Raw genomic sequence first — 24,322 nt, 5'->3', positions numbered from 1 at the left:
TTGTGCCAGTACCATACTCTCTTGATTACTGTAGTTTTGTATTATAGTCTGAAGCCAGGGAGCCTGATTCCTCCAACTCCATTTTTCTTTCTGAAGATTGCTTTGGTTATTCGGGGTCTTTTGTGTTTCCATACGAATTGTGAAATTTTTTTGTTTTAGTTCTGTGAAAAATGCCATTGGTAGTTTGATAGGGATTGCATTCACTCTGTAGATTGCTTTGGGTAGTATAGTCATATTCACAATGTTGATTCTTCCAATCCAAGAACATGGTATATCTCTCCATCTGTTGGTATCATCTTTAATTTCTTTCATCAGTGTCTTATAGTTTTCTGCATACAGGTCTTTTGTCTCCTTAGGTAGGTTTATTCCTAGGTATTTTATTCTTTTTGTTACAGTGGTAAATGGGAGTGTTTCCTTAACTTCTCTTTCAGATTTTTCATCATTAGTGTATAGGAATACAAGAGATTTCTGTGCATTAATTTTGTATCCTGCTACTTAACCAAATTCATTGATTAGCTCTAGTAGTCTTCTGGTAGCATCTTTAGGTTTCTCTATGTATAGTATCATGTCATCTGCAAACAGTGACAGTTTTACTTCTTCTTTTCCAATTTGGATTCCTTTTATTTCTTTTTTTTCTCTGATTGCTGTGGCTAGAACTTCCAAAAGTATGTTGAATAATAGCAGTGAGAGTGTGTAACCTTGTCTTGTTCCTGATCTTAGAGGAAATGGTTTCACTTTTTCACCATTGAGAACGATGTTGGCTGTGTGTTTGTCATATATGGCCTCTATTATGTTGAGGTAGGTTCCCTCTGTGCCTACTTTCTGGAGAGTTTTTATCGTAAATGGGTGTTGAATTTTGTTGAAAGCTTTTTCTGCATCTTTTGAGATTATCATATGGTTTTTATCCTTCAGTTTGCTAATATGGTGTATCACATTGATTGATTTGCATATTTTGAAGAATCCTTGCATTCCTGGGATGAACCCCACTTGATCATGGTGTATGATCCTTTTAATGTGCTCTTGGATTCTGTTTGCTAATATTTTGTTGACGATTTTTGCGTCTATGTTCATCAGTGATATTGGCCTGTAGTTTTCTTTTTTTGTGACATCTTTGTCTGGTTTTAGTATCAGGGTGATGGTGGCTTCATAGTATGAGTTTGGGAGTGTTCCTCCCTCTACTATATTTTGGAAGAGTTTGAGAAGGATAGGTGTTAGCTCTTCTGTAGTGTTTGATAGAATTTGCCTGTGAAGCCATCTGGTCCTGGGCTTTTGTTTGTTGGAAGATTTTTAATCACAGTTTCAATTTCAGTGCTGGTGATTGGTCTGTTAATATTTTCTATTTCTTCCTGGTTCAGTCTCAGAAGGTTGTACTCTTCTAAGATTTTGTCTATTTCTTCTAGGTTGTCCATTTTATTGGCATATAGCTGCTTGTAGTAATCTCTCATGATCCTTTGTATTTCTGTAGCGTCAGTTGTTACTTCTCCTTTTTCATTTCTAGTTCTGTTGATTTGAGTCTTCTCCCTTTTTTTCTTGATGAGTCTGGCTAATGGTTAATCAATTTTGTTTATCTTCTCAAAGAACCAGCTTTTAGTTTTATTGATCTTTGCTATCGTTTCCTTCATTTCTTTTTCATTTATTTCTGATCTGATCCTTATGATTTCTTTCCTTCTGCTAACTTTGGGGTTTGTTTATTCTTCATTCTCTAATTGCTTTAGGTGTAAGGTTAGGTTGTTTATTTGAGATTTTTTTTGTTTCTTGAGGTAGGATTGTATTGCTAAAAACTTCCCTCTTAGAACTGCTTTTGCTGCATGCCATAGGTTTTGGGTGGTCGTGTTTTCATTGTCATTTGTTTCTAGGTATTTTTTGATTTCCTCTTTGATTTCTTCAGGTTATTAAGTAGTATATTGTTTAGCCTCCATGTGTTTGTATTTTTTACAGATTTTTTTCCTGTAATTGATATCTAGTCTCATAGCGTTGTGGTTAGAAAAGATACCTGATACGCTTTCAATTTTCTTAAATTTACCAAGGCTTGATTTGTGACCCAAGTTATGGTCTATCCTGGAGAATGTTCATGAGCACTTTAGAAGAAAGTGTATTCTGTTTTTTTTGGATGGAATGTCCTATAAATATCAATTAAGTCCATCTTGTTTAATGTGTCATTTAAAGCTTGTGTTTCCTTATTTATTTTCATTTTGGATGATCTGTCCATTAGTGAGAGTGGGGTGTTAAAGTCCCCTACTATTATTGTGTTACTGTCAATTTCCCCTTTTATGGCTGTTAGCATTTGCCTTATGTATTGAGGTGCTCCTATGTTAGGTGCATAAATATTTACAATTGTTATATCTCCTTCTTGGATTGATCCCTTGATCATTATGTAGTGTCCTTCTTTGTCTCTTGTTATAGACTTTATTTTAAAATCTGTTTTTTCTGATACGAGAATTGCCACTCCAGCTTTCTCTTGATTTCCATTTGCATGGAATGTCTTTTTCCATCCCCTCACTTTCAGTCTGTATGTGTCCCTAGGTCTGAAGTGGATCTCTTGTAGACAGCATATATACGGGTGTTGTTTTTGTATCCATTCAGCCAGTCTGTGTCTTTTGGTGGGAGCATTTAATCCATTTACATTTAAGGTAATTATCGATATGTATGCTCCTATTACCATTTTCTTAATTGTTTGGGGTTTTTTTGTAGGTCTTTTCCTTCTCTTGTGTTTCCTGCCTAGAGAAGTTCCTTGAGCATTTGTTGTAAAGCTGGTTTTGTGGTGCTGAATTCTCTTAACTTTTGCTTGTCTGTAAAGGTTTTAATTTCTCCGTCGAATCTGAATGAGATCCTTGCTGGGTAGAGTAATCTTGGTTGTAGGTTTTTCCCTTTCATCACTTTAAATTTGTCCTGCCATTCCCTTCTGGCTTGCAGAGTTTCTGCTGAAAGATCAGCTGTTAACCTTATGGGGATTTCCTTGTATGTTATTTGTTGCTTTTCCCTTGCTGCTTTTAAAATGTTTTCTTTGTATTTAATTTTTGATAGTTTGATTAATATATGTCTCAGCCTGTTTCTCTTTGGGTTTATCCTGTATGGGACTCTCTGTGCTTCCTGGACTTGATTGACTATTTCCTTTCCCATGTTAGGGAAGTTTTCAACTATAATCTCTTCAGATATTTTCTCAGACCCTTTGTCTTTCTCTTCTTCTTCTGGGATCCCTGTAATTTGAATGTTGGTGCGTTTAATGGTGTCCCAGAGGTCTCTGATACTGTCCTCAATTCTTTTCATTCTTTTTTCTTTATTCTGCTCCCTGGCAGTTATTTCCACCATTTTATCTTCCAGCTCACTTATCTGTTCTTCTGCCTCAGTTATTCTGCTATTGATTCCTTCTAGAGTATTTTTAATTTCAGTTATTGTGTTGTTTGTCACTCTTTGTTTGCTCTTTAGTTCCTCTAGATCCTTGATAAATGTTTCTTGTATTTTCTACATTCTGTTTCCAAGATTTTGGATCATCTTTACTATCATTACTCTGAATTCTTTTTCAGGTAGGTTGCCTATTTTGTCTTCATTTATTTGGCCTTGTGGGTTTTTACCTTGGTCCTTTGTCTGTAAAAAATTTTTTCTCATTTCTTTTTTTTTTTTTTTTCTTCATGGGTGGGGCTGTATTCCTGTCTTACTGGTTGGGGGTGTTTGGTCTGAGACATCCAGCACTGGAGTTTGTAGGCAGTTGGATAGAGCCAGGTCTTGGTGCTGAGATTACGACCTCAGGGAGGCCTCACTCTGATTGATATTCCCTGGGGTCTGAGGTTCTCTGTTAGTCCAGTGGTTTGGACTCAGAGCTCCCACCACAGGAGCTCAGGCCAGACCTCCGACCTGGGAACCAAGATCCTGCAAGCTGCATGGCACGGCAAAAAAAAAAAAAGAGAGAAAGAAGAAAACCAGTGCAATATCAAAGAATAAAAAACAAAATAAAATTAGAAAATAGAACCACAACAGAAAAAAGTGAAAGGGGGGGGGGCGGGGGGAACAAGCCAAAAGGAGATAATAATAACGAAGTATAAAGAATAAAATAAAATTAGAAAAATAAAAGATTTATTAGGAAAAATAAAAATATAAATGAATCTACAAGGTAAAATAGAACCCCAATCTAAAAGAGGAAAAAAGAAAAAACAAAAAACATTGGTTCTGGGGCGGAGTTCAGGTGGGGCGGTGGAACTTAGGCATGGGTGGGGTTTAGGGTGGGGTGGGACTGAGGCGGGTGGGGGTGGGGGCGTGACATGTGTGGGGGCAGGGCATTGTTCAGCATGGGGCGGGGCCTCTGCTTAGGACCTGCGCACAAGGGGAGCGGCAGCACATGGAAAGGAGGGTCTCTGGAGTGTGGGGTTCCGGAGTTTGGAGGTAGGGCCCTGAGTGAGCGTGTGTGGGTGGGGCCCTGACTGGGGGTGCAGGGGCGGGGCTTGGGCTCTGCGTGGCAGGAGGGAGGCTCCGAGGGCAGAGGATTAGGCCAGCAGCCCAACAGGCTCCCTGGTGCCTGAGTGGACAGGGAAAGCGCTGGCCCCGTTCCTGTCCGTTCCTTCGCGCCCCTCCCCCACCGTCTCCCCCAGGGTCTCCCCAGTCGCCGCTGGACCCCTAACTGTGGCTGGGTCCCGCTGGCTGTAGGAACTCCTCCCATCCCCCAGCCGCCCCTCAGGGGTGCCGGTCCCGGAGGTCCGGCCTTTACTTTTACTCCCCCTTCCCTCCCTCCCACTCCCTCAGGACCCACGGCCAGAGGGGGCCTGGTGGGCAGAGGATCAACTCCGGGATCTCAGCAGGCTCCCGGGGGCCCAAGTGGGTAGGGGAAATCTTCCCACGCCCCCTTTTGGTCCTCTCCCCTCCCAGTGGTTCCCCAGTTTCCCCCTTCGGGCGTGGGATCCCTTCCCCTCAGGGGCGCTGGTTCCGTCCGGCCTCCACCTCCCCTTCCCCTTCACTCCCCCCACGCCCCACGTCCTACCCGGTCGCTGGGGGTTCCTCTCGTCCCCTTAAGTGTCCGTGGTCCCCCACCGGGGCCTGGTAGGTGCCCTAGTTGTGCAGAGATGTGAATTCCACGTCCTCCCAGTGGCCATGGTGACTCCGCCCTCTGCCGAGTGCTCTCTTGCTTCCGGTTCTGATGTATCATTTGACCTGGCCAGCTGGCGGGCTAGCTCCCGACTGGTGCGCACAGTCCGCACTGGTGGTCGCCCGGTCCGAATTCCGCACCTCACTTTGGGAAGTTTAAGATAATTATTTTATTATCTCCATCAAGGTTTCCCTTTGTCTTTAATCTTCAGTAGTGGTCCAGCATTTTAGGAGGCATGATAAGGAAAAACAGAAAACCACATGTTAAAGAAGAAAATTTTACAAGTAAAAGCAGTTTGTATATTAATGTGCATCACTAAACTCTCAGGGCCTTTCTTGTTTAGCTTCCCTTAATAAATTCAAAGGACCCATAGTGTGCTGTTTTTAACTAGATTAGAGGTTGAAAAGTGCTGAGTGATTATGTATCCACAGGTTTAGTCAGATTTGCTGATCTTGTCCAGTAACCGTTGAGTTTGGCTTTGTTTCTTAGTCTATATAATAGCATTTTCTCTGCTGTAGTAAAACAACCCTCAGAAGCCAAGGCAACTGATTTTATCGTTAAGTATGTAAATGAGGGCACATTTCATAAAATTTTGTAAATTTAACACCAGAAGGACAGAAGTTGGAGAAGACAGTTAAGTAAAGGGAGTAATACACACACACACACACACACACACACACACACACATAAACTTTTTTTTGATTCCATTTGCTTTTCAGATTAGATTTTTAAGGATTGCAGTTCTTATAATTGACCACACTAATCACTCATCCCTCTTTCTTGAGGAAAATAAAACGATAAGTAAAAATATGTAGACATTAAAGATTAATCTAAGGATTACAGACCAGCATTTCCTCTTTCAAGAGGGTAGCTTATCTTTTATCTCTTTCGTGACACAAGGTACGGATCATGGGTCATTCCTCTCCACTTGCCCACGCCTGCTTGCTTCTTTGATTGTGTCTTTTTTCTTTATTTGGTCATTAATTGTTATCACTGTATACAGTTACTTCAATTTGACATTTGCTTTGATTTCATAATATACAAACTCATATGGAAGTCAGATAAACCCTATTGGTTTTAGGGACCTGCTTGTAATATGAAACCATCCATCTTCTTCTTTGATATTCATGATCTGAAAACTTCTCATTCTTTTGGAGAAAATGAGCCAACGTGAATGTGTCGGTCAGTAGTCCTAAAAATGCTTTTTGATTTCTTTTCTAAATCTTTTACAAGTTTATACCTGAATCCTTACTTTGTGAAGGTAAGGTAGAAGAATCCTCACGATACTGATTTGCAGCCTATTGCAAAGTGCAACAAGGTTAGAAGCAAGACTTTCTTCTCAAAGCCCATTAATTGAAAAGGGGTAAGCCAGAGTCTGGCCAGACAGTCCTTGACCTCACAAATTAGACTGAATAACTAACTGCATTACGTCCCATTATTCCATCTAAATTCCCTGCCCATCAGGTGCTGAGTTCTAGCCAGTCTTGGATAATCCTGCAGCTGAAGCTCTTCATTAGTATCGTGCCTGTGATGCAGAAAAGCAGTTAGTCTGTTTCTCAAAAGAATGCAAACTCAGTTTTGATCCTACATGACAGTACTCTTTCCAAATTGAACTTGGTTAAACATTCTTTATCAAAGCCAGAAAGGTTATATGCAAGAACTTGGACAGATTAGGTGCCATCATTCTTTGTGTTTGAAAGGTGATTCTTTAGACATAAAGGAAAAGCTCTCCCTTTAATTTTAATAGGAACTGCTTATAAGGCCAAATGCTTTAGATTAAAAACTAAGTATTTTTTATTGTTGTTTCCTGTTTATAAATAGTTCATAGGGTGATTTCTTCAGTTATTTAAAATTCATTATTTCTCAATCTTGGAAAGGTTAGAGACGGCCAACAGAAGGTAGAACTTCCTGTTTCTACATGTCTTTCTCCAAAATGAAGAGTGTGGCACAATCACATTACTAAAGGGTCAATCTTAGGTAATCTTTTACTGTGCTATTTAAAAAATAATAATTTCAAAGGTCTGTGGATGTGCTATTATAAGATGACCTACATTTTAGTAGAACTAAAGTGTTTCAGTTGATGGTAAATGTATAGCACCTAGCATGTTAACTCATGTATAGTGGTCTACGAGTGCTGGGAGGTTTTGTTTTTTTCACCTTTTATATCTAATATTGAAAATCCACACAATTTAAAATTATTTCATATCTTTATGGCCTGGCTTTACTTTTAAATCTTGTGTCCTCAGTTTACCAATCCCTACATTAATTTGAATTTATAAGCCCTTTATGTTTTAAGGGCCAGTTAGTCTGGAGGAAAGTATAACACGTTCCTGTTAAAGTAACAAGAATGATTTTCATAGGTCTTTGTGGACCCGTCCCTTCAGAGGGATTTCTCATATCTTTATGTTCTAACAATGAACTTCTTATAAATTTCTTTTAGCAGAATAAATATATATTTACACAGGCATTTTATTTACTTAGAGTAACATTTAGAGGCTTTTTACCCTAATGAGTATAAAGCATTAAATGATAGCCAGGCCCCAAATAGATTCTTCTATTGAAACTTCTTTACGTTGCTGGAAAATTGGTCTTTGGTTCTTTTAATTACTGAACGTGGTTTCCCTGCCATCTCTTTGGCCATTCCTCAGAGGGCCCCTTTTTCTTCCATGATGGTTGCTGCTCCCCGCGAACAGCAGTCCCCATTGTCAGCTCGCTTCTCTTTCTGTACTTCCTCTACCTCTATCCCGCCCACCCCCTCCAAGTAATTTTAGCTGCCTGATTGGCTGCAGCTATCATCTATAAGTGCTGATGACTTCCAAGTACAAATAGACACAGGTACATTGATGCTCTATTCCATATCTCACATCCAAGCTTTGGACCTCAGAGTCAGCTGCCAACCGTAAGTGACCTCTTAAACACTCCACAAACAATCTTAACATGTCTGAAGTTATGCCCACCATTTACTTCACAAAAACGCTCTTCTTCCGTATCTTCGGCATCAGTAAATGTAATCCATTCACTCAGCTGTTCCAGGCAGACACTAGTAAATAATTCCTAACTACTTACTTTCTCCTTTCCCCCCGCAGCTTTTTCAGTCATGTATCCTAGAGATCCAACCTCTGAATTATATCTCCATGTTGTTCTATTTCTTCCCATAACAGTGTTTCTCATATTTTATCACTTTTACATTTTCAAGAGCATCTTAATTAATTGATCGTTTAACTAGTTTTACTTTTTCTGCTAGTCCTTTTTTCTCTGTTACTTCTAAATGAATACTTTTTAAAACACATACATGGTCATGTTATATCCCCTTAAACTTTTCCAAAGACTTTGCTTTCAGGATAAAATTCAGGCTCCTTGGCATGTTGTTCAAGGTTCTGATCTGTCTCCTCCCTTTTGTTCACACTCCCTGGCCCTTAGTACCACTTCATTCTTTCTGTATCTTCCTTTCCTCCCTCACTTCCCCCGCTGTTGTTCTTTTCTCTCCTCCCACCCCGTTTTCTGTCAGGTTGATACCTACCACAGCAGGAAGTAGTCACCACTTTCTCTGAGTTTGACACAAGCCTCTCTTGTTTCCTACCATTTCCTACCATGGATTGAAGTGATCTGTGTGCATGTTTTCTTTTCTATTAAGTTATTAGCATCTTGAGTCAGTGTTAGGAGCTGTTCTACATCCTGGCAGTATAAATATGAAATAAGACATGGTCTCTGATCTTAAGGAGGAAGGGAGGGTTTCTTGTGTTTTTCATTCTAGGAACTCCTAAATAGTTCATTTCATAAATGAATGAATATCTGTTTAAAAGTTATGGGTTTTTTTAATCTTAGGAAAAAAAGTCTTATTTTTTTCTCAGTTTTTCAGTATGGACTCATTAAATATCTCAAAAATAATTTTATAGAAGCCTAAACCAAATGAGCCATACATCACAAATTTTTTTTAATTAATTGATTTGTTTATTTTTGGCTGCGTTGGGCCTTCGTTGCTGCACGTGGGCTTTCTCTAGTTGCGGCGAGCGAGGGCTACTCTTCGTTGCGGTGCACGGGCTCTAGGCGCACAGGCTTCAGTAGTTGTGACACACGGGCTCAGTAGTTACGGTTCTCGGGCTCTAGAGCACAGGCTCAGTAGTTGGCAGCGCACAGGCTTAGTTGCTCTGCGGCATGTGGGATCTTCCTGGACCAGGGCTCGAACCCGTGTCCCCTGCATTGGCAGGCCACCAGGGAAGTCCCCATCACAAATATTTAATGATAGCTCTCTTGTAAATGAAATCCTATTTGGTAAGTAAAAAGATGTAATAAATACAGTAATAATAAATTGTTATATCGTTTCACATTTTGCAAGTACGTATTGTGTTGAGTAAATTTATGGAACCCTCACAGCACCCTGTGAGAGAGCTGCCTTCAGTGTACTCATTATATAGTTGAGAAGACCGAGGCCATAATAAAGTGAGTAATTTTACCAGTTATACTAATAAATGGAAAAGAACAGATCTAACACCTTCTTTTCCTTTTGTCAGCTAATGCTGCTCTTCTAAATCTTACCTAGTTGAAGAATGGGGAAAGTGTATGGATAATTAAGACACTAAAAGAGGGGACTTCCCTGGTGGCGCAGTGGTTAAGAATCTGCCTGCCAACGCAGGGGACACGGGTTCCAACCCTGGTCCGGGAAGATCCCACATGCCGCGGAGCAACTAAGCCCTTGCGCCACAACTACTGAACCTGCGCTTTAGAGCCCGTGAGCCACAACTACTGAGCCCACATACCACAACTACTGAAGCCCATGTGCCACAACTACTGAAGCCCACGCACCTAGACCCCATGCTCCCAAAAAGAGAAGCCACCACAATGAGAAGCCCACGCACCGCAACGAAGACCCAACGCAGCCGTAAATAAAGAAATAAACAAACAAACTAAAAGAGGGTGTGTTAAAGTAAGTCAGGCAAGAAATAATGAATTAGTGTTATGTTAGAGGTGGAGGATGAGGAAAACTGGAGGTAGAAAGAACAGAAGGAACAGATCCATCATGACAAGGATGCGTGGAGTTTGAAGGAAAGGGAGGATCAAAGATGATTTAAGCTAAAACCTCCCAAGACTTCTGATCTCAGTTTTCTAGTATGCTTGGTTTCTCCTTAAGGAGATTCTGGAGAATAGTTTAACAGTTCCCAATGGAAGCAGATTATAAGAGCTGAGATGGGGTTAGTTAACTCCTAGAACCAGCAACAGTGGACCCAGTGCTTGGGTTTCAAGTAATACCCTTGCTTTATGACTGAGAACCAGAAGCCTCTGGTATGTGACCAAGAACAGCAACTTCACTTTTCATAGGACAAACGTTTTCCATTATTTTCTTTTGGGAGATATATAATTAACATACTGCAGGACCGTGTGAAATACCAAATAACGTAGACGGACTTATAAAGAAAAGCCTCAGTACTACCTTTCCTGCCCCCAGTTCCACCTTCTAGAGTGAAGTATTTATTCTTTTTGAAGATTTTTTGTCACTCTGGACTTCAAGCTCATACTGTTATTTCTGTTGAGTCCTGGCTCTACAGAAGGTTTAGATTTAGCTCACTTAAACTACTGCCTGCCTTCCCTCACTCTCCTGATTTTCATACTAGTATTAGCATTATTTTAGTAATAAGCTTTATTATTTGTTTCCTTTCTGACTGTAAATCATACACTTAAAACTCTAATTTCTGTTCCATCAACTTCTCACAGGCTCTCTTTTGACTAGCACTATGCAGAATAAGGTTATCAGAACCTCTACCCTTCCTTCCACTTCTGGCCTTCAGCTCCTAAATTCTGACAGTTGAACTTTTATTTTCACTCATTTTATAAAAGACATACATCAATGCTTTCAAGAAGAAGACTCAACTTTTTCTTCTATTTTAGAAAATTAGCAACAATTATGTATTCAAATATTATCCTTTCCCTATTCTCTCTAGAGTTCTTTTCGTTTGCAACTCCTAGAGTCTCTTAACCTTTCTTCCATGTCTCTTAATTTCTCTTGTCTATTTTAATCTTTTATCTCCCTGTTCTGTGTTCCAAGTGAATTCCTGTTACTGTCTTCTAGTTCACTGGATTTCATCTTCAGCTGTGTCCAATGATGTCTCTCACTTGTTTAGTTTTTTTTAATTTCAATAACTTATTTGTGAAACTCTTTATTGAAGTATACCACACTTACAGAAGAATGTATGTACTGTCTGTTCAGTTCACTACATTTTGACAAATTGAAAAACCTTTGTAATCTGGCCCAAGTTCAATACACAGAGTATTACCAGTGCTCCAGAAGCCGTCTTTGTGCTCCCCTCCCATTAGTGACACCTACTTTGAGAAACCCACTTTGTGACTTCTGAAAGCATATATTAATTTACCTGTTTCTTATTATCTGTAGATGGAATTACAAAGTAAATACTCTTTTGTGTCTGGGTTCTTTCACTTTATGTTTTTTTATTAAAGTTGTTACATGTAGTTAATAGTTCTTTCAATCTCATGCTATCTAGTATTATATTGTGTAACATATTATTTATCTAGCAACTATCTAATAATTGATTCAGTGTTGATGGAGACATAGATTATTTAGCTTGGGGCACTTAAAAATTAATAGTGGTACCACAAACATGTCCACTGTAATAGTGGTTTCTGACCCAGGGTAATATTGAAGCTTTCACAAAGATCAAGTCACAGAGCTGGTAAATATTTTGGTTCTATCTGTGTTCTGAGGCTGTCTTCTTGATTTTCTGTGTCCTCATTCTAGAGAGCAGTTGACAATTGGGATGGGTGAGACATAGGGAATTTTGGCTCCTGGTTTTAAGTAACGAGCCTGTATGTCCTATAAAGTGCTTTTAGTCCCCAACATCCAGTAGAAGTCAGATTCCTCGTCACCTCTGCCTTCTTGCTAATCTAGATTCCTGGCAGGCGTGGTTTCAGCCCTGCATATCACTTTGTGTTTCTCCGTTTCTGGTCCACACGTTTGTTTAAATTGTTTTGAGCCCAGGTATGGCTTTCTAGATTGCTCTTTATTTTATTTACCATTGCTGTGTATTTTGTGCCTCAAAGTATGAACTTACTAAAACACTTTGACCATAAGTCTTTGAAGACTCCTGCACCTGGGGGTATATCCATATCTTTGCTTAAGCTCAGAAAAGTTCTTATATTAGTTCTTTGGCCATTTCCTTTCCTTCATTTTTAACTGGTCTCACCTTTTAAAACCTCTAGTAGTTGGATTTGGGGCCTTCCTAGATGAATCCTCAATTTTTCTTACATTTTTAACTCTTTGGGTTTTATTTCTTCAGTTTTGGGGGTATTTTCTTGACTTTCTCTCAGTCCTTTTGAATTTTTTTTTATTTTGGTAATGAGTCTTTTAACTGTCTTATAATCTGAATGTTCTTTTTTCATGACCGCCTAGATCTTGTTTTGTAGCTTTAATATCTTCTTGAATTTCTCTGAGAATAGTAATTAGACCTTTTTAAGAACTTGCGTCTGTTTCCTGAGTTGTATTTCCTTCTACCTCAGTTATTATTTATTTTCTCTTTCATTTTGGAGGTTTTCCACATACGTCTGATGATCCTTAATGGTCCATTCATATTTAAGAACTGAGTTGATTGCAGTAGGTGGCTGGATTGAGATTCCTTTAGTGGTGTTTATAGGTTTACTTTCCTGCTAGGCCTCTCCTCTGAATGAGGCAGCTGGCAAGTAGTTTTATTTACACGAACAGAACTTGTTAACTGTCGACATCTCATTAGGATGGATGGGCATAGATCCAGGTTGGAGGGTCCCCCCAATCTAGAATGAAGAATTTACTCGGGGGCACCAATTCTGACATGAGAGCTTTACATCTCCCTAAGTAGTTTATTTAGTATCATAGAGGACCCAGTCATATTTCTTTGCTTGCTTGCTTGCTTGTTATAGCTGGGGAAAATAATAAGCCGCATGTCCTGTATAAGAAGATAGGAAAGTGAGGAGGGGCAGCTGTTGCAGTGATTCAGTAGTTAGAGTTTGAATGAATTCCCTTATTTTTGGCTCCTCCTTTCTGTCCCGCCCACAGGCTGGTTTGAGTCCTGAATTTCTTTGGAGACTTTCAGGGAGGACTTGCTCCCATCTCACCGTTAGCCTCCTACTGCATTTCCCTGGGCTGCAGGATACTCCTCCACTCCTGTTCATCTGGCAGTGCACTTGCTTCTTTTTATTTCTTTTAGAAATTCTTTGAATGCTCCCATCTGATATTGATACTAAAGAAATACAAATAGGAAATAAACCCATAACAGAAGTTATTTCCTGTTTATCTTTCTTCAGTATCATTTTAATGGAGTCTCCATTGGATTGGAGGAGCTTTCAGACACCAAGCTGAAAGGGATAATGGGAAGTTCATATTGCTACTGACAAATGATACAGTTATTGAAGATCAGTTAATTCATTCATTCACCAGACATTGATTAAATAGCATTATGTGCTAGAAAGTACTCTAATATCAAGAGATACACAAGTGATCAAGACAGATAAGAGCCCTGCCTTTATGGAGGTGGAGGATACATTTTAGTGTATTTTAGACATAGAATAAGTAAACAAATAAGATAGTTTCAGACAAGGATTAAGTAATGGGAAGAAAATATAAGAGATCTTTCATAGAAATTGACTGCTGGAGGGATTTTATAGTATGTTGGGGTTGGGGAAAATTTTAGATTAGGAGGTTTAAGAATGCTTCTTTTAGGTCTTCCTTGAACTTTATCTCCTTAATGTTGTAAAGAAGTTAGCCATGTGACTGTCTGGAGTAAGAGCATTCCAGGCATAAATTGGTGCAAATACAGAGGCCCTGATGCAGGATTGAACTTGGTCTGTTAGAAAAATAGAAACAAAACCATTGAGTATAATAAATGAGGGGATTCATAGGAAATGTGCCCAAAGATGTAGGCAAGACCCAGGTCATTTAAGGTCTTAAAGGAGTTTGAATTTTATTCTAAATAGAGTGGGAAACCGTCAGAGAGTTTTGACCAGGGTGGTGGCATGGTGTAATTCATGTTTTTAAAGTTTATAGATCTATAATCTATTTTGTAAGTTGAGCCTTTGGCATTCTGATGGATTGGATATTGGGGATGAAGGAAATGGAGGAGTCAAGGATTGCTCATTTCGTTTTGGCTTGAATAATTGATCCTGCATAGTTCTATGGATATTTTTATTCTGCTCTGGTGATGTGCCCTGGGTGGCCCAGATTTCAGCACTGGCCACAGTGGTGACCCTTACTTAGGTTGCAAGATTTCTAGTTTACACTCAAGTGCTCAGACATTTATTCAGCATAGCCAGGATGGATGGAACCAGAGGGACTTCCAGGCTTAGCAGTATGCTGTGCTGGAAGTAGTCCTCTCCCACCAAACTGTCATGCTTTTGAATTTGAGATAACTCTAAGTTTTAAAGCAGCCACCTGAATGTGAGGAGTGCACTGTTCAATTTACATAAGTGAGAAGATTCTGCCACGGTTGCTTGGTCCAGTTTTTCAATCTTAAAAGCCTGTAGTAGCAAATTCAGATGTATTCAAAGGCTAAGCAGATAATGTAAATTATTGAAATGGAAAATAATATAAATGATTAAAGTGGGACAGTGTCAAAGCATTCATGTTCACTTGAAAACAAAATGCCATGCAGATGAAACACTTGTGTGAACCATATATAGACTGCGGGAAGCAATTTCTGGTATCTCTCTAATCTTGTCCACAGTTCTTTGTGGGGGAGCAATAAATTTTTATTTTTCAAAGTGGAAAGAGAAGTGATATCAGCATTGTGGAGGCATAAGACGTTTCCTGTTTTTGTCCCACCTACACCCCCCCCCCCCAAATATTCAGCATCCATCTAGGAATAAAAGTGTCTTTATGGGAGCTGTAGGATCTGTCATCATACACAAAGAGATCTGGAAGGAATATCGCCCACCCATGCATTGTGTATGTAATAGGCAGACAGACCTCATTCCCTGCTGTAGACCCTGAAGTGACTCATGAACCAGCTCCAGGTCCTCTTGACCAAGGTCTGGGAGCCCCTGGAGAACACTGACTTAAACGGTCACCCACAGAGAAGAGAGCCTTTGTGGAAGTCCAGGTTTACAGAGGATCTAGCACTCCATTGGAGTAAAAAAAAGTGAGTTTGGATGCACTGAAGCAGGCAGTTAGTAAAGCCTGGTGGTGGCTGCACCTTCAAAAGTGAAGGCAGCAATCAAAACTCAAAGGAACATCGAAAATCAAGGAAGCGGGCTTCCCTGGTGGCGCAGTGGTTGAGAATCTGCCTGCCGATGCAGGGGACACGGGTTCAAGCCCTGGTCTGGGAAGATCCCACATGCTGCGGAGCGGCTGGGCCCGTGAGCCACAATTACTGAGCCTGTGCGTCCGGAGCCTGTGCTCCGCAACAAGAGAGGCCACAATAGTGAGAGGCCCGCGCACCGCGGTGAAGAGTGGCCCCCGCTTGCCGCAACTAGAGGAAGCCCTCGCACAGAAACGAAGACCCAACACAGCCATAAATAAATAAATAAAAATTAGAAAATCAAGGAAGCATGAAACCACTGAAGGATCACAGTAACCTTCCGTACTGAGCCTAAAGATGTGGAGATCCATGATTTACTCAGTAAAGAATTCAAAATATCTGTTTCAAGGAAACTCAGTGAACTGCAAGAAAACAGAAAGACAATTTAGTGAAATCAGGAAAATAATATAGGGACAAAATGAGAAGTTTAATGAGATAAGAAATCATGAAAAAGAACCAAACAAATTCCTCTCTTTCCCCTTCTCTAACTGAAGGATTCCTTGTGTGTGGGCTCTTGGCTTCCTGGAAGTTACTGTGTCTCTTGCATCATGAAGGGAGAAAGGTTGAGATGCAGACTTAGACAGGCTAAGAGAGGCCAGGTTGATCCATTTGAGGATCAGTGAATTTCATTCATTTCATTGAGTGTAATGAAAAGTCTGCTGCATCAACAGCAGACTTGGTCAAACAGAGTAAAGAATCAGTGAGAATGAAGACAGGAACTTTGAAATTACCCAGTCAGAGGAGAACAACAATAACACAAGAGTGAGGAACACCCACATGATCTGTGGGATACCATCAGGAGACCAATTTGTGAATTATTGGGGTTCCAAAAGGAGAAGAGAGTGAGAAGGGGGCAGAAAGCTTAGTTAAAGAAATAATAACTGAGAACTTGCCAAATCTGGGGAGAGATTTGGATATTGAAGTACATGAACCTCATAAGTCACCAAACAAAACAACTTAAAGAAATCCTCTCCTTCCTATCAAGCATAGTACTGATATTCCTTGCCAGCACAATTAAACAAGGAATAGAAATAAAAGGCATCAGAGGTGAAAAGGAAGAAGTAAAATTGTCTCTATTTGTATATAACATGATTTTATATATAGAAAATCCTAAAGATATGACCAAAAAACTTAGATCTAATTTACAAAGTCAGTGAAGTTGCAGGACAGAATCAACATACAAAAATCAGTTGCATTTCTATACACTGACAACAAATTATCTGAAAAAGAGTTAAAGAAAATGATCCTATTTATAATAATATCAAAACAATAAAATACTAAAAATAAATTTAACCGAGGAGGTAAAAGATCTGTATATGGAAAACTCTAAGACTTTGGTGAAAGAAATTGAAGAAGACACAAATAAACGGAAAGATATCCTGTGTTTATGGATTAGAAGAATTAATATTCAATATTAATTAACATATGGACATTATGTTAAATGTCTATACTATCCAAAGCTATCTGTAGACACCTTATCTCTCCTAAGATTCCAATGGCATTTCTTACGGAAGTAGAAAAAACAACTGTAAAATTTGTATGGAACCACAAAAGACCTCAAGTAGCCAAAGCAATCCTGAGAAAGAAGAACAAAGCTGGAGGCATCACACCTCCTGATTTCAAACTATATATAAACCTATAGTGATCAAAAGACCATGGTGCTGGCATAAAAACAGACACAGAGACCAATGGAACAGAATTGAAAGCCTTGAAAGAAACCCATACGTATATGGTCAATTAGTTTATGATAAAAAGAGCCAAGAATACTCAGTGGGAAAAGGAAAGTCTCTCAATAAATCATGTTGGGAAAACTGGACCACTACATGCACAAGAATGAAACTGGACCCCTGTCTTACACCATACACAAAAAATCAAAAATCAACTCAAAATAAATTAAAGACTTGAACATAAAACCTGAAACCATAAAGCTCCTAGAAGAAAACATAGGGGTTAAGCTCTTGATATTGGTCTTGTCAATGATTTTTTGGATTTGATACCAAAAGTAAAGGCCACAAAAGCAAAAACCAACATGTGGGGCTACATCAAACTGAAAAACTTCTGCACAGCAAAGGTAACCATCAAGAAAATGAAAAGGCAGTCTACCAAATGGGAGAAAATATTTGCAAGTCATGTCTGATAAGGGGTTGATACCAGTATATATGAACTCATACAACTCAATACCAAAAAAACCTAAATAATCCAATTAAAAATGGACAAAGTACCTGAATAGTCATTTTTCCAAAGAAGATACTCACATGGCCAACAGGTATGTGGGAAGGTGTTCAGCATGACTAATCATCAGGGAAATGCAAATGAAAACCGCAATGAGATATCACCTCCCACCTGTTAGAATGACTATCATAAAAAAAAAAAAAAGAGGAATAACAGTTGTTGGTGAGGATGTGGAGAAAAAGGAACCCTTGTGTACTGTTGGTGGGAATGTAAATTGGTACAACCACCATGGAAGACAGAGTTTCCTCAAAAAATTAAAAATAGAACTATCATATGATCCAGCAACCCTGCTTCTGGGTATATATTGTAAGAAAATAAAATCACTATCTCGAAAAGATATCTGCTGCATCCCCATGTTCATTGCGGCATTATTTACAATAACCAAGACATGGAAACAACCTAAGTGTCCATCAACAGATGAATGGTTAAAGAAAATGTCTCACACAGGAATATTATTCAACCATGAAAAAGGAAGGAAATCTTGTCATTTGCAATACATGGGATAGACTTAGAGGACGTTATGCTAAGTAAAGTAAGTCAAAGAAAGACAAATATTGAAAGATCTTACTTAACGTGTGGAATCTGCAAAAAATGAAAAAAAAAAGAGGTTAGATATATGGTTACTGGAGGTGGGCAGTGGGGGAATTGGGTGAGAGTGGTCAAGATGTACAAACTTCCTGTTATAAGATTAATAAGCACCACGGGTGTAATGTACAACATGGAGTCTGCAGTTAACACTGATCTGTGGTATAGTTGAAAGCTGCTAAGAGAGTAAACCCTAAAAGTTCTCATCACGAGGGAAAAAAATGTTTGGTACTATGTGAGGTGATGGATGTTAACTAGACTTATTGTGGTAATCGTTTCTCTATATGTCATTATGTCATGTACCTTAAACTTATACAGTGTTCTATGTTGATTCTGTTTCCATAAAACTGATAAAGAAACAAGAAATCTCTCCAAGAAACTTTGTAATAAAGTTGTCAAAAACCAAAGACAAGCAGAGCATCTTAAAAGCAGGAGGGAAAAAAGCTTAAATAACTTACAAGGGAATCCCTATAAGGCTGTCAGTTGCTTTATCAGCAGAAACCTTACCCCCAGGGGAGAGTGGGATGATACATTCAAGCCGCTGAAAGAAAAAAACTGCCAACCAAGAATACTTTACCTGGCAAAGCTGTCCTTGAGAAAGGAAGGAGAGATAAAGAGTTTCCCAGACAAACAAAAGCTGAGGGAGCTCATCATCACTGGACCTGCCTTATCAGAAATGCTGAAAGGAGTTTTTCAAGCTGAAGTGAAAGGTCACTAATTAGTGACTTGAAGACATGAAAATATACAACACACTGGTAAAGGGAAGTATATAATCAAATTCAGAATATTCTAATACTGTAAAATGGTGGCGTTTTAACTCTGGTATAAAACAAGAGTTTTAAAATTTTGGAGTTAAAGGATAAGAGTATTAAAAATAACTGTAACTGCTGTAATTTGTTAATTAATACACAGTATTAGATAAAATGTGACATCAAAAACCATAAAAGGGAGTGGGTAAAGGGGTAGAGTTTTTATGTATGATCTAAGTTGTTACTACCTTCAAATAGACTATTAGAGCTATAAAATGTTTTATTTCAGCCTCATGGTAACGGCAAAGCAGAAACCTACAGTAGATTCACAGAAGATAAAGAGAAGGGAATCAAAGCATAGCACTGTGGAAAATCACCATTTCACAAAGGAAGGCAGTAAGAGAGGAAGAAAGAAACAAGGGAACTAGAAAACAGCCAGAAAACTATGAATAAGATGGCATATTAGGAAGTGCTTACCTACAATAATTGCTCTAAATGTAAACGGGTTGAATTCTCTAATCAAAACACATAGATTAGCTGTATGGATAAAATAACCATATGCTGCCTACGAGAGACTCACTTTGGCTTTAAAGAAACACATAGGCTCAAAGTGAAAGAATGGAGAAAAGATATTCCCTGAAAGTAGAAACAAAACGAGAGCAGGTGTAGTTACGCTAGACAAAATGGACTTTAAGCCAAAAACAGTAACTAGAGACAAAAAGATCATTATGTAATGATTAAGGGGTCAGTTCATCAAGAAGACAGAATAGTCGTAATTTTATATGTTCCCAACATTGGAACACCTGAAAATGTTAAGCAAATAACAAACAGATCTGAAGGCAGCAGTAGAGAATACAGCGTAAAAGCAGGTACTTCAGCACCCCACTTTAAACAGTGGATGAGTCTTCTAGACAGAAAATCAACAAGGAAACACTGGAGTTGAATCAGAGTGGAACGGTTTTATTTTTTTCTTGTTATAAAAGAGTACATGCTAATATGTTTAAATCCAGATATTTCATAAACATTTAGAGAGGGAAATTAAAATCACTTGTAATCCTACCCTAGAGCTAACTAATTATTTGTTGTATGACTATTCTTCATTCTGTTTGTATCTCCATATATTTTTACCACCTAGCAATAAATATGAAAATCTTTCTAAATCAGTTAATGATGTATATCATTATTTTAAATATCATAATATTCCACTGAATGATACACCACAAGCTATTTTTCTGGTCTCCTTTTGTTAAAGATAAAGTGTTTTCCAGTTCCTGTTATTTTAACTCTAAGCGGTATATTGCCACTTCATTCCACCTCTGTTTTTACTGTTCTTCCAGAGAAACAAATAAATACTGATTTAAAACATTGGATATTAACATTTATATTTTCCCATGAAATTCCATTCATTCTATACTATAGGAAATTCGTGACAGAATTGGGGGATTAAATGAGGATTCCCAGAGATATAAACTATATCCCAGAAATACATATCATCTACTAGAGAAATTTAGTTACTTAACATATTCAGTCATGAAAACTGTTGTGTGTCTACCATGTGTTTAGGCATTGCTCTAGAATAACCTTTCCTAGGCGTTGTAGTTATATTTTTTAACTTGCAGTTACCTTTCTTTAATTCAAATTTTAAAAATTAATTATTTATTTGGCTGCGTCGGGTCTTAGTTGTGGCACGCGGGATCTTTGTTGCAGCATGCAGGATCTTTTGTTGTGGCGTGCGGGCTTCTCTAGTTGTGGTACGCAGGCTCCAGAGTGCGTGGGCTCAGTAGTTGTGGCACTTGGGCTCCAGAGCATGTGAGCTCTGTGGCTGCAGAATGCGGACTTAGTTGCCCCGCAGCACGTGGGATCTTAGTTCCCCGACCAGGGATCAAACCCGCGTCCCCTGCATTGGAAGGTGGATTCTTAACCACTGGACCACCAGGGTAGTCCCTAATTCAAATTTTTTATTGAAATAAAAAAAACATAGCTCTTTCACTGGAGGCTTGCATGCCACCGCTGAGGCCGCCACCATTTCCCTCGCGATCCCTGAGAAGGTCCACCACATTCGCAAGCACTCAGCACCCACATCGGTGGGCGATGGAAGATTGCCTTTGCCATCGCTGCAATTAAGGGTGTGGGGCGAAGATCCCCCCTTGTGGTGTTGAGGAAAGCAGACGTGGACCTGACCAGGACAGCCCACTGAGGATGAGGTGCAACGTGTGGTCACCATCATGCAGAATCCACACCAGTACAGGACCCCAGTCTGGTTCTAGACAGACAGAGGACCTGAGGATGGAAAACACAGCCAGGTCCTGGCAAGGGTCTGGACAACAAGCTCCGGGAAGACCTGGAGCGACCGGAGAAGAATTGGACCCACAGAGGCTGTGCCACTTCTGGGGACTTGGTGTCCAGGCCAGCACACCAAGACCACGGGCCACCATGGCCGTACTGCAGGTGTGCCCAAGAAGAAATAAATTTGTGGGCATTGTCTGTTAATAGTTTATACAGTTAAAGAAAACACATAACATAAAATTTACCATCCTAATCATTTTTAAATGCAGTTCCATAGTGTTACGTATATTCACACTGTTGTAAAACCAATCTCTGGAACATTGCATCTTGCATTAAAGAGCTCGTCCTTTCCCCCTTGCCCCAGCCCCTGGTCACCACCATTCTACTTTCTGTTTCTATGAATTTGACTAATTTAGATAAGTCTTCTAAGTGGAATCATACAGTATGTCTTTTTTTGACTGGCTTTTATCACATAGCGTGATGAACTCAGGTTTCATCCATGTTGTAGCGTGTGTCAGGATTAATTTGAGGCTCCAAGATCAGCCTGGCATACTTAAGGTAATTCTGTGGACAGGTTTCTTTCTGAATCACTGAGTGGATATTCAAATCTTTGTTTGAACTTTGGAAAAATATTTATCAGAATTCCTTCTTGTATTTCATAGAGAGATAAACAGTTTGTACCAGTTACTGGTCTGTCTTGGGAATTCGTGTATGAAAGGCAGGAAATCATAATATATTGTGTTGCTAGATATAAAAGACATATGAGCCGGGTTCAGTGGGAGCTTGAAGCAAGGGAGGGAACCAAGCCTACCTGGGATGGTTAAGGCAGGCGTCACAGACCCCCTAGCTGTCTCTTAGGAGGAATAAGAGAAGAGAGCTTTGAAAGTACTAATAGACCAAATAAAGTAGAAAATGAAGTCATAGAGGTATGAAATACTAAGGTGTATTTGAGGAACTATCAGAAATTTAGTATTGCTGGAGCAAAGAACATTTGAGGCAAATTCTGAAGGAAGATGCTGGAAGAGCCTTGTATGCTGTGCCACTAATTTAAATGTTTATTCTGTAGACACAGGCAACAGGGAAGTGACACAATCCGATCCATATTTCAGGAAAATAGTGCTGGTTCTATTAAGGATGGATTGGAATGGGGAGGGACCAGAGCAGAAGGCCAGTAAGGAATCCGTTGGATGAGTCCAGACAGGAATACTCTCTAAATTTAAGAATTAAGCACACTCGAAGAGTAATGAGATAAATACCTAGGTGATCTTTTTGCCGGTCTCTCATGCTGTCCACAACTCCTGACAGCCCCTGAACAGACCAGTCCTGGCACTCGGCAGCTTTGAAGTGTTTATTCAGAAACATCCCTGTGTGTACAGACAGGTGTGGGAGTTCCTGGGCTTAAAGCAGATGTTGCAGCTCTTCTGGGATTTCTTGTGTCGGCACCATGAGACCAGCAGAGCCCTGTGCAGACAAGCTTCCGAAGCAAAGGACTGTTTTTTTCCGTTATAGACTCCATCACACCAAGGAGAGTACCATTTGTTGCAACTAGTTAACCTGTATCATTGATTTTAAAATATTTCATGGCACATTCAAATGGCAGCAGTTTTGGTATTAATCTTTGTAATTTACAGTTTGGGAACTCTGCTTCTCATTATTTTGGCATGAAAACATTCCATTCAGTCACCATGCTACTTTTATTTTTTTATTATTTACCTACCTACTTACTTACTTACTAACTTATTTATTTATGGCTGCGTTGGGTCTTCATTGCTGCACGCAGGCTTTCTCTAGTTGCGGCAAGCGGGGGCTACTCTTCGTTGCAGTGCGTGGGCTTCTCATTGCAGTGGCTTCTCTTGTTGTGGAGCACGGGCTCTAGGCGCCCAGGCTTCAGTAGTTGTGGCACGTGGGCTCCGGTAGTTGTGGCACGCGGGCTTAGTTGCTTCGCGGCATGTGGGATCTTCCTGGACCAAGGCTCAAACCCGTGTCCCCTGCATTGGCAGGCAGATTCTTAACCACTGCGCCACCAGGGAAGACCCCATGCTACTTTTAATTTAAAAGGTTTCTGTAAGCTACATCAGGAAAACTATATCTACTATAAAAACTATGTGTCTATTCTTCCTTGAAGAAGACTGTGTGTTGTCACTTTGGGGTTTAGTTACGTTGGTATTGATATGGAGCCATTTTTAAAGGAAGTTATGTAGCTGTTACTAACTCATCCCTCAATCACTTAACTACCCTTTCTACCCCTCTGACCATGTGTGTCATGAATCTTCTTGGCTCTCTCCCTTCTGTCTTGGGTCTCAGCTGCTTTCCTTTCCTTCCGCACGGCCCTGGTTCCCGTTTAGTGCTGGGCCTCCCTGTCCTAGTGCTTCCGAGCTACGTGCTGATGTGCTGAAATGAGCTGCGGTGAGAGGCCTCTCTTTTAAATTACGGACTTCGTGTGTTAAAACATTTTCATCTTTATCTATAAATAAGACATCTAACTATGTTAAAATCGTTTTATGGGCCTGAAGAGGAGGAGGATTGTCCCCTTTTGGGGAGGAGCCTTTTTTTTTTTTTTAAGATAACTTGATCGGTTTTGTGGTGCTTGTTTTTCTTTGCTAGTCATGACCTTTGCTCTCGGAATTCAGTAGATTCTGTCAAAATCTCAGTGGAGGAAAAGATATTTTTAATGCACTTTAAATGTGATATTCTCTTTGCATTGAGTCCAGAAGAGACTGATTTCTCAAGAGGAGGAAAGAAAAGACTCGGGAACCACATGGAAGTTTATATTGAAAACTCCTTCTGGTACATTTTCATCATCATGTTGTAACAAAACTAACAGCCCTTAGGCACACTAATCTTGGGATATAAAACTCATATCCAGGGCTTCCCTGATGGCACAGTGGTTGAGAATCCGCCTGCCAATGCAGGGGACACGGGTTCAATCCCTGGTCTGGGAAGATCCCACCATGCCACGGAGCAACTAAGCCCGTGTGCCACAACTACTGAGCCTGTGCTCTAGAGCCCATGAGCCACAACTACTGAGCCCACGTGCCACAACTACTGAAGCCCACACGCCTACAGCCCGTGCTCCACAACGAGAGAAGCCACTGCAATGAGAAGCCCACGCACTGCAATGA

At 39.8% G+C, this 24,322-nt stretch overlaps 1 protein-coding gene and 1 pseudogene across 10 annotated transcripts in view; both read left to right on the top strand.

Annotated features, from left to right (window-relative positions):
- The window catches only part of ERC1 (ELKS/RAB6-interacting/CAST family member 1), a 423,805-nt gene that overhangs the window by 281,935 nt on the left and 117,548 nt on the right, over window positions 1-24,322 (top strand). The gene's annotated exons all lie outside the window — the stretch shown is intronic.
- On the top strand, window positions 17,604-21,382 carry LOC132372776 (small ribosomal subunit protein uS13-like; annotated as a pseudogene).

The sequence above is a fragment of the Balaenoptera ricei genome, chromosome 10 (genome assembly GCF_028023285.1).
Source record: "Balaenoptera ricei isolate mBalRic1 chromosome 10, mBalRic1.hap2, whole genome shotgun sequence".
Lineage (NCBI taxonomy): Eukaryota > Metazoa > Chordata > Mammalia > Artiodactyla > Balaenopteridae > Balaenoptera > Balaenoptera ricei.
This window is presented reverse-complemented; position numbering and strand designations above follow the sequence as displayed.